This window comes from Thermobia domestica, chromosome 4 (assembly GCF_964235325.1).
Source record: "Thermobia domestica chromosome 4, izTheDome1.hap1.1, whole genome shotgun sequence".
Taxonomy (NCBI): Eukaryota; Metazoa; Arthropoda; class Insecta; order Zygentoma; family Lepismatidae; genus Thermobia; species Thermobia domestica.
Genome location: NC_137457.1, coordinates 189,874,150 through 189,885,328, shown reverse-complemented (window position 1 = coordinate 189,885,328; position 11,179 = coordinate 189,874,150). Strand labels below are relative to the sequence as shown.

Here is an 11,179-nt window from a genome sequence, read left to right as displayed (position 1 = left end):
TTTCACGTTAATCAGATGGTCCACGTCTCATATAGCCTCGCTGTTATATTGGACGTTAGACTGAAAATCAACTCAATTAAACTAACTTATCTTGTTACTTTGATATTATTATTATTACTATTTGTTTACCACCGATATTTCTTTTTCTTTCAGAAGGGTGGTTGATTTTGAAAGTTTCATATTTTGACATAATCTATGTCGTTTTACTTTGCATTTTATTCATTGTAACTTCCATCCATGAATTTGGAAAATGTTTTTGAAATAATGGATTATATCTGATAGATCCGTTGCTCCCCGTTTTCTGCTTCTTCATATATTTGGAATTCATTTCCATAGTTTGTCGAATCTTTTATTAAGTATATATGTCTGATTTTTCTTGGATATATTTTATTTTGAACGGTGTTTTATTTTGTTCTGAGAGTATTTTCACTATATATATCGTACTAAATCGATACTTAGATAGATCGTACTAAATCCGCAGTACTTGAACACTCTATGTAGAATTCTATGTACTGCTCAAAGCATTGGTGGTTCCTGGTTCGAATACACAGTCGCCAAGTATACCGTTCAATTGGACGGTGAACCCAGTTTTCTTGAAGTTGAACATAACTTAAATATTAAATTATTGTAAAATTCTTAATTTGAGTTGTATATTCATAAATAATGTTTATTTACCCTGTCTTTTACAATTACCTGTTAAATATCAGGGAGTACTTATCGAAAGCAATCTTGGAGTTTTCTAGCTACACATTCTTACATTGTAAAGTCAATTCATAAAAGAAAATTAAGTAAAATTAAACGTTTCTTACCTGGGTCCTCTCCTGATTCACCTGGAATTAATTTATAAGAGTTGAGATGCTCTAAGATACTTCAGATCACAAATAAATTGCTTTAAACTTTATTGAAACATGAACTATCAACTTATTTCCTATGGAGTAAATACCAGAGTTAGTTATTTTAGTTATTAGAAAATAATTTTTAATGCCTTAAATTTGATTTTTCTCGCTACAAGTATTGTGAGACACTTTGTCGCCAGTGTCCTTCCAAAAATAATTTTCTTATAATTGCGTCAACGTTTTTGTAAATGCTAAAGATCAAAACTGAATATTAGCACTTGTCTTAATTTTAAAACTTGTTAATATCAATTTAAAACTTTACTCTGATTGAATTTATATCGAAAAAAGACCAATTTGATAATATTCCTTATTAGCAGTTTTTCAGAATGGACATCATTTATTCAAATGTTATTTATTTCAAAATAACTTTACCATTCCTTGGAACGTAAAAGCCAATTACTTTATTTTCAAGTTGTTTTCATTAAGGAGCACCCTGAATTGTCAAATCTAAATCTTCTACTGATATCGCTTCCAGCATAATTTCCTACTTGACTGAAGTTGACATTTCATTGGACGAATTAGATGTTTTTGGTTGTGATGGTACTGTTACTAATAGAGGATGGAAGAATGGTGTAATTCGCCAAATTGAACTTCATATAGGTAGACCGTTGCAGTGGGCTGTATGTCTTCTCCATTTTAATGAGTTGACTTTCCGCCACTTATTTCAACACGTTGATAGAAAACAAAAGGTCCTAAAACCTTTAGTGGGCCGATCGATCAATTCCTTATTGTCTGTTAAATATTACCTGTACTGTTGAGTTGACTGCATTATCCCTGAAGTACACCGTCAAATTTTCAGTAAATGCAGGGGAATGTCCAAAAGAATTTGTCCTATCGAGACCCTGTCCCTATGTCGCACTCAAGATGGCTGACACCCGCAAACAGAATTATTAGGTTGTACATTAGTACAGAAAATCCCTCAGCAGAGCTTAAAGAATTGGAGCTTTTTATATTGTGTTCGTACGTGCCTTTGTGGTTTAAAATCCAAACAAGCCATTCTTTTTCAGATGGTTCGAAACATCTTTTCGAAGCAATTGCTACAATAAGATAGCGAAGCGATTGCTACAATTTTTCGACCCACCCTATTGTGAAATGCAGTATGTATACACGATAAAGCTATGAAGAATGACTGTTCGCACCGTTGACCACATTGCAAAGATGACATCGACGAAGCAATTTTCTCCGCGTGTGATCAAGCGCACCTCAAACTTCGAAGGTGACTGACGCGGCTATATTACTCGAGCAACAAGTTCTTCAGCATTCGTGGCTGGTGTTACATATAAAAGCGTTTCATAGCTCCAAAAAAAAAAAAAAAAAAAAGAAATCAAGGTGCGCGAGGATAACGATCTGGTCATAACACAGGTCCTTCTCTCCCAATCCAACGATCTGGGAATGTTTCGTTTAGGTAGTCTGCATATTCCGGTAAAATCACCCGTCATGCTGGGATCACATTTGTTGTTTTATGTTCAAAAGTACATGTTCAATCAATTTTGGAGAACATTACGTAAACATTAAAGATACGTACCCCACATAGGCGGGCTGGTAGTAAATAAGGACTTATCACAAAATTTTCCATTATACCTCGCCGCACGCTCGCACTAAATCTTTGCTGATCATGGTTCACTAGAGTTTCATTTGTATCTTTACGCCCTAAACATGGCTACAGTTAGTTTCATAACGGTCTCTGATCATTCCCAGTATGCTGTGTTTAAATTCAACTGTCGACATGAAGACACCCTATTGAAGAAACCTTACCTCTCGAAGGCGAATATGGGGGCGTGGGAAAAATACAAGGAAAGTTAATCTCCTTTGAGGCCGACAGTTACGATATAAACTCCTAGCTTCTGGGCAATTTCCCCCTTGCCTCTCCATAAATGAGGTGGGTATCTGCCAGCTCGTAGACAGAGTAATTTGTCTTTCCCCAGGCACGTACAGATTAATACAATCAATTTTCCTTAAACACCAACGTCCACATTTTTACGCAACCTTGAATATCTGGACGCAATTATCTACTGTTGAAAGCAACTTTTTCTATCCTATTACCCAGCAATTTCAAACGTAACACCAAGTCATCAGACTATGTATCTCACTCACAATTGATTCCATTCCCCAAATAAACATCAAGACTGCCTTCTGCGAGCCTCTCGCAATTGACACACAGGGGACGATAGTCCTGTAGTGTGCGACTAAAGTATCATGCTCTTAGTGAACGCACTAAGAGCTATACGTACGTGCGGTTACGTGTACGCAAAAGTCTCACATTATCTTTCCTTCGTGTACGTATTCAATCCAGCTCTAATGTACCTTACCAGTAGAACGTCAAGAGATTATTTCCCCATTTCTTGGATGTAATTTCAACGAGGTTTCTTCTAGAAAATTTCTCCAACATTCTCGGACAGAATCAAAATGGTAAATTTAATAAATCCATTTATCCTCTAGTAAATCCAATTATTCTCTAGTAAATCATTTATACTCTTGAATTTCAAAACTATATACATGTTTGATAGTAAAATGTTTTCTATTCCACAATATATTTTTACATGATATAGTGTGGAAATGCATCTTCAAGTGTATTTTTTTTACAATGGAAACTGTACTTTGTTTTCCGAATTTAAGAGATGAAAATATTTTACGTAGAGGCTTGGCATACAGATTGCGACTTTTCTGTGTAAAAATACCTATGATTGTTTTAAAGTGTGTTTACTATTGAGATGTGAGTACAATTGGCTTTAACATACTTGAAATAAGAAGTTCTAAATATTGTTTACACTCTCGATAGTCTTTGATACAATGCTTGAAGTTTATATCGACTGTAACTCATGAGTTCAAGTGTAGAGGGGATTCTGGTTTGAAAAGATTATTATCCTATAATGTAATCATTATGAAAAGAATACCGTGGGTAAGGTATACAGCACTTTCATAAGTAGGATTTGAATCCACTAGAAGATGGTGGAATTAATTCCCAGAAACAGCATATAAATCCAAAAACCATTCTAGAATTTCTTTATAGAACCTTCATAACATCCAACAAACATGCTAGAATATCTTGGAAGAACCAAAATAAAATCCACTTAAATTATTTAGAAATTCTTGCTGGAATCAGGATACTAATCCAAAATGTCATGCTAGAATTTCTTGGTAGAACCAGCTCATAAATCCACCATACTATGCTTTCTAGCTTGAACGAGCATAAAATCCATATAATAATCATTGATTATCCAGCATCACATGGTGCAAGTTGTCACAAATACGAAAAAAATGCTGGACCTTTTTGCAAGTTCAGGAACAAATTGATGCTAGATTTGTGGGAAAATCTGCAGTTCATGCTATCCCAGCAAAAATTTCCAAGCAGAAATTTCAACCTGGGCGGTTACAGGCTAGGGGTCACTAGTAGGTGGCATACCGAGACATGAAAAAATAATCACAAATGATCGATATTAGTGTCAAATCCATAGTTTTCATGGTCGCTGAGATAAATGGTGATATCACCACCAGTAACTTTTAATTCACCCATTTTGGCTGCGTTACGAGGATACCGGGGGGAAACCAAAACATGTAAAAGTAATCCAAAATGACCGACATTAGTGCCAAATTCATAGTTTCCGCGGTCGCTCCCAACAATGGTAAAACTGCGATCGCATTAACTTGCAATTTCACCCCATTGAACAGCAGACAGGGCTCATATCTGGGGATACCGGCACATGTACAAGATTCACTACGAAAGTTTTGAGATACGTATTGTTGTGGCACAGTATTTGAATTCCAACAATTGCGTTAGGTAGTGGTATCCAGAGCGAAGAAGCGAAGCAAGTTTTAACTCGTCTCCTTATCGGCGTGGCCGTACCGCCTTCACTTGTTTGTTGATCTTAGCAGTATTTGGCTGTCTAGAATGGAGCTCGAAAGGGAACATTTTCGGGCAATGGTCCTTTACGATTCCAAAAGTGGTTTGAACAAGACACAATTCCTTCACCGTTTGCAGGCATTTGGGGACCTTATTCCTTCCCGTGCTACAATTTTTCGGTGATTTGGTGAATTCAGAAGAGGCCGGACATCGCTTAAAGATGAAGGGAGAGCTGGACGTCCGGCAACAGCTGTGTCAGATGAAAACATTGCAGCTGTGGAACAAATAATTTGAGAAAATCCTCGAACAACTTTCAAGGACATTGAATCTACAGTGAACATTGGATCGAAAGCAGTAACAAAAATTCTTCAATATCATCTTCAGCTCAGGAAGGTTTTATCTCGTTGAGTGTCACCAAACTTTGACTGAACACCAGAAGTGCATGCGTGTGGAATGGTGTGAAGAAATGCTTGCAAGATTTGATGGAGGCAATTCTCGACGCGTCTCTGACATTGTTACTGGTGATGAGACTTTGATCTATCCATTTGACCCTAAAAATAAACGCCAGTCTACAGTTTGGATCTTTCCAGACGAAAATCCACCTACGAAAGTGAAGCGACCGCGAGGTGTGGGGAAGAAGATGGTCGCAACCTTCTTCTCCAAATCTGGCCATGCTCCAACTGTTCCACTTGAAGAACAAAGGGCTGTTACTGCTCAGTGGTACACTACTGTTTGCCTAACAAAAGTGTTCCAAAAGCTTCGGGAACGGCGTCCAAGAACTGCATTGCGTGGGATCCTGCTTCATCATGACAACGCGTCTGCACACCCAGTCAACATCACAATTCAGTTTTTGGAATCTACGGAGGTCAAACTTATGACTCGTCCGCTGTATAGCCCTGACCTGTCCCCGTGTGATTTTTTTCTGTTCCCCAGGATCAAAGGTCGCATGCGTGGGAAGAGATTTTGCAGTCCCGAAGAAGCTGTAGTGGCTAACAAGAATGAACTTTCAATACTTGAAGAAAAAGACTGGCAACATTGCTTCCAAAAGTGGTTTCCGAGAATGCAAAAGTGTATACAGTGCAATGGTGAAAGCTTTGAGAAAATGTAAGTGTTAAATTGATTTTAAGTACGTAAGTTATTTCACATCTCAAAACTTTCGTAGTAACCAAAATATTCAAAAATTACCTATATTAATGCCAAATCCAGTTTGCTGAGCTCAATGGTGAAACGAAAGATCTCGTCCACTTTGAAATTTAGCACTCGCCAGTTACGAAAATGTTCAATTGTAGAGCGATCATCGAGACATGTTAAGTAATTTTAAAAATAAACGATATTACTGACAAATCAATAGTTTTTGCAATCGCTGTAACCAATGCTGATACTCCGATAGTAATAACCTATAGATTCACCCAATTCCGCTGTGGGACGATGTTACCGAGGGGGATACCGAGCATGTAAAAATAATCCAAAATTACCTATATTAGTGTCAAACTCAGTCTCTGCGATCGTTGAGATCAATGGTAAAACTGCGATAGCCTTAACTTGGAAATTCACTCCATTGGGCTACGGGTAGGGAGTCACTGGAGGGGAGATATACCGAGACGTAAAAATTATCACAGATGTCTCGATAGAATCAAATCAATAGTTTTGGAGGTTACTGAGTTCAATGCCGAAACTTAAAATCTCGTGTACTTTGAAATTTAGACCTTATGAGGTATGAAATTTGCCCATAATAGAGGAACCATCGAGACTATTACAATAATAATTTAAAATTATGATACTAGTGTCAAATGCGTAGTTTTCGTAGTCGCTGAGATTGTGACGTATCAACACATATTTGCGTAATATTTATACCCCATTTTCAGTGCAATCATAAAACTTCAATCGAAATTCTATATTTCAATTTTTGCGTTATTTTTAACTTATGAAGGCCTAACGGTTTCCTTAGTTTCACTCATTGGATTGCTCAATCGCTGCCAGAGAGCAATAGTTAGCGGGATAAAAGCTATACAATCTTTCTTTAAAAAAGAAAGGTTGGAAGAGCGGAAATTGCTACACGCGCTACTATTGATATGGAGATCGCTTGACTGGTTAGAGTAACGAATGGTTAAAAAAGGAAGAAGAAATCATGAACTATCGTACTGTACTGAACAATCTTGTTTAATGAGTGAAGGTGCTTTCCTGTAACTGTTAAATTGTAAACAACTATAAGTAAAATTAGATGCTCCATGTATGTGAAACGTATATAAAAATGTATATAGAACTATGGTCAAAAAGAAGTTACCAATGCTGATCTACATGATTATTGGGAATAAATCTATATGTTTTCATCTGGTCAAGTGCTTTCTTGTGCAACTACAGTCCATGACTGACAAATAGGACATTTAAATACAAAACGTAACCTGTATGTACAGCGGTAGACCAACTACGAGAAACTTATAGATCTTAATGTTCCTTTAGTTGACATAACAATGCACAATATATCGTAAATGCCAGATAGCAAATTAATTAGTGTAAGTTAGGAGTTTGAAACTTTTACGTATTACTTTATAATGTGCGAGTAAGTTCGTTTGCCGAACTGCTAGCTATGCAGGAAGTTGCTATCAGTGGTTGCTCCTTGATAGGGCGACAAAATAAATCAAAATCCTTTAACGTCTTGAATCACCTCTAGTGTTCCCACAAAATGTCAACATGCGCTCTTGTAGGTAGAATTCCGAAATGATAACAATTAAGTTTTGTTCTTTAAGCTGAATTAAATAGCAACCAATACCATTTGAGTGTCTTCAATATTTATATGCATGTGTTAAATTAGTATATAAGTGTCATTTCTTCTTGTGTAATCGTGTTTATTTAGTAAATTCGGCATTTATTCCGAAGTTGGGCGTCCGCTTTCGCCACGTTTTTTTCGCTGTTATCTCCTTTGCACACTTTCTGCAATCTTTAATTGGTTCGTTATGCTTGCTCTTCACAAACTTTTAAAAGATTTTGCTCGTTATCAACGTATTGCTTCACAAATGTTAAAATTGTTAGTTCATTGCCCTTATACATTCGCCATGTTGATAACATAAATGCTTGTTTCTTTCCCACAATATAACTTTTAGGTTACCTTGCACCAAGCAGTTCCCTCCGCTCGCCATATAGTCCCATGTTTATAGCCGCTTACACGTAACAAATAAACAGATTTTTCGAGTCTCTCATATATTATCAAGCACACAAACAATCAAATTATCCATATCTTTCGTGTAAGATTTAAAAATTTTGCTGGAAACGGACGCCCAACTTTGGAACTTAAATTCTCATGTTTATTTATGAAATATATATTCCATATCTGAAATCAAGTATGTTATACTATTGACCGATAATTAATGTGTAGCTATGATACTTTCTTCAGAAGATCTCCGACTTGTTTTCTCTCCTCTCAAGAGAGGGTTGCTCTAGAAATTTTGATTTCCTTAAAATAGTTAATAGTAAAGTTAGAGGACATATAGTTGTGTTATCCTATTAGAGTAATAAAGTAATGACGTGGTAGCATCTGTCAATAACACCTTATAAATTGAAATATAAAATCATAATATAGACAGCTAACAATTGGAATATGAAGTACAACCCTTGTGGCTTCGAGTTTACTGTGTCATGGCCGATGCGTATATATAGTGGAAGTGGCCTTCAGTTATTTATCAGAACCAGCATTCCTGTTAGCTGTTATTAATGATACTACATCAAATTTTAGCATCCTCAATAAAAATTAGCCAATTGCTATGCAGAAGAAGTAAAATTTTGTACGTGGGTGTGCCAATATTGTAATGTATATGCAGTTATTTAAATTTAAGCTGTTTAAGCATATTTAAGTGTAGCTATCCTCTATTTAAAAAAGGTTTTTATAGAATGATGGATAGTTAAATTGCTAGTATAATTATGCATAGCTCGAAATGATAGTAGTGAGTGTTGTCTAATAAATAATATTGTGGTTTAGTAATTGAGTGAAATAAGCTTTTAACGTGTAGGCACCAGTTGCTCCCTTTGTTTACGTTGTGACTGTTACATTGTCTGTGTAGTTGCATTGTAAGTTCACGTCGACATATTACAAATAGTACGAATCTTATATATGTTGTTTAGTCCCTGAGTGGATTAGAGTGCAGCTGTATGTACCTCTTTCTTACAATTCATGGTAATTGTGAAATACTTCGTTTAAAATATTTTGAGTTTCGGGCTATTCGCTTCTGAAATTCATGGAATACAGAATTCTATGGTTTATTTGGATATAGTGCTTTGGTTTTTTCCTGATATGCTCCACTCAATATCATCATGAGAGTATTCGTCGTAATAGTGTGTAACCTGACAGGTTGATTTTCATCTAAATAATCGAGATAAGCTAAGAATATTTCTTATCAAGGTGTAGTCTACCAAAAAAACAAGTGAAAATAATCTAATATCTACTGTGTATGTCTAAGCGAGTGATTACAACCAAATTCTTCAAATTGATAGACCACGTTACATTACTTCCTCTGGATTTCAAAATTCACCGTTCATTTTATCTAAAAAAGAACGTCCGTAACTTAATAGATGAGGTCTAGTTCATAACAGATAGTTTATACAGTAAATACATATGAAGTATCTTATTTCACATGAGTCGTTTATAAAAACTACATCAATATTTACAGTTTTAGTTCAACCCAACATTTTTTCTTTCCGCTTTCATGTTAGAGACGATTGAGTAACAATTGAAGGATTAATGTTACATATTCATAATATTTCATTTATACTGCGTGAGTGTGAATAATAGTCTTAAATATTTCGCTATTTAGTGGCTATTTTTGATTTCTGCGCCCATTGAAGTGGGCAATCTTAAAATCAAGATCATCTTCGGCAAGTGCAGTGCAGCTCATTCTCTTGCCTACTTCAGATTGGTATTTTTGTGAGTCTATATGAGTATTTAGAAATGACATCCCTGTTTGAATTACATTGTTGCCATTAATAAGTTATCATAACTTAAGATTTCAGTTCGCATATTTATGCATATATATTTTTTAAAATTTAAAGTTGAATTCATAGTGTATCTTCGTGTTTTGTATAGAGCTTTTCCGTGGCTAAGCGGTAAGCGTACGTGCCTTTGGCGCGGGAGACACAGGTTCGATTCCCGGCGGCAGCTCATGTGGTTCGGATTCCACGTTAATCAGTAGGTCCACGTCTCATATAGCCTCGATGATGAAAAGGGGCGTTAAACTCAAAATCAACTCAACTCAACTCGTATTTTGTGTAAATATCTGATAATTGACCTTGAATACCTTTACTGCACACTTGGGAAAATTAGAGTAAATTGACAAAAACAAATAATAAATCGAAAAAGATGCTCTTCACCAAAGTCAATAACATTTGAGTCCTTTCTATTAATATTAAGAGACGAAACTATAAAAGCGAAGTAATGATGGTGAATGCTCGGTATTATTGACCATAAATTGCCACCAACTTATGAATCCAACCGATAATAATAATAATTCTCAGTTCACTTATTAAAGTGAATGATCAGATAAGGCGGATAATATTTTTCTTTAAAAATTTTATAAATACTTTGTGAAAACTAGTTATTTAATAATCAATGTATCTTGAAGCCGGACTACTTTTACTGAAGAGTTAGTGTAACTTATTACATTGAAGAGTAAGTGTAAATTATCCATAGCAGAATATCAGTGTTATTTTACTCTTTTGATATATATATATATATTGTTTGATATAAAAGTATCATAATGAAACTTTCGTCAATTTTCTCCACTTTTAAGGTTTAGCACCAGGATTTATGTTTATGAAGCATATTTCTTTTACTTATTCTTCTTTGTCGGCATTTTTCTTTTAAAGTGTTTTCCAGTATGATAGATCATATACAAGCTCCTGAATACTAACTCTATTACATATATATATAGACGTAACCTAATGTGGATTAGATCACTTGCTGCTACGTCACGTATTTCTCAGAATTGAATGATGTGAGCAAGTGATGTTTTATTTAATCTTTATGAACAATTAGCATCTCCTGTAATGAAAGATTTGGACCCTTAGTTAAAAAGCAAATAGTTATGCCTGATTTGTTAAAAAATATATATTTGGTTATTATACTATTTTCTACAGTGAGACATGTTTGATGCAAAAGAATGTAGTCATAAAAGTAAACAGGCGAGAGTTCGTTGTCTCTGATTAAAGTTATAGCTTCATTTAGCATTGTGTCTAAAATACTGACATTCACTTGTATCCGAATGCGCTCGAGTATTTAAACGAAATAAATGAAAGTTATCATTGACTACCGTGCATGGAATTTTGATGCGTCGTCATGATTTCCATCTATAAATACAAAATAATAATGATGAAATCTATTTAAGAAATCTTGTTTGTTGCTATAAATTGTATTATGATAATAACTTAAAAATATCATTGGTGAAATGTAATACGA

The 11,179-nt window shown here is 35.2% G+C and overlaps 1 long non-coding RNA gene across 1 annotated transcript in view; it reads right to left on the bottom strand.

The window, feature by feature from the left end:
• Positions 1 to 809: 809 nt before the first annotated feature.
• The window catches only part of LOC145683418 (uncharacterized), a 335,902-nt gene continuing 325,532 nt past the window's right edge, over positions 810 to 11,179 (bottom strand). Inside the window, exon 4 of the long non-coding RNA XR_014131085.1 lies at positions 810 to 830. This is a non-coding gene — a long non-coding RNA (uncharacterized LOC145683418). The remainder of the gene's footprint in view (positions 831 to 11,179) is intronic.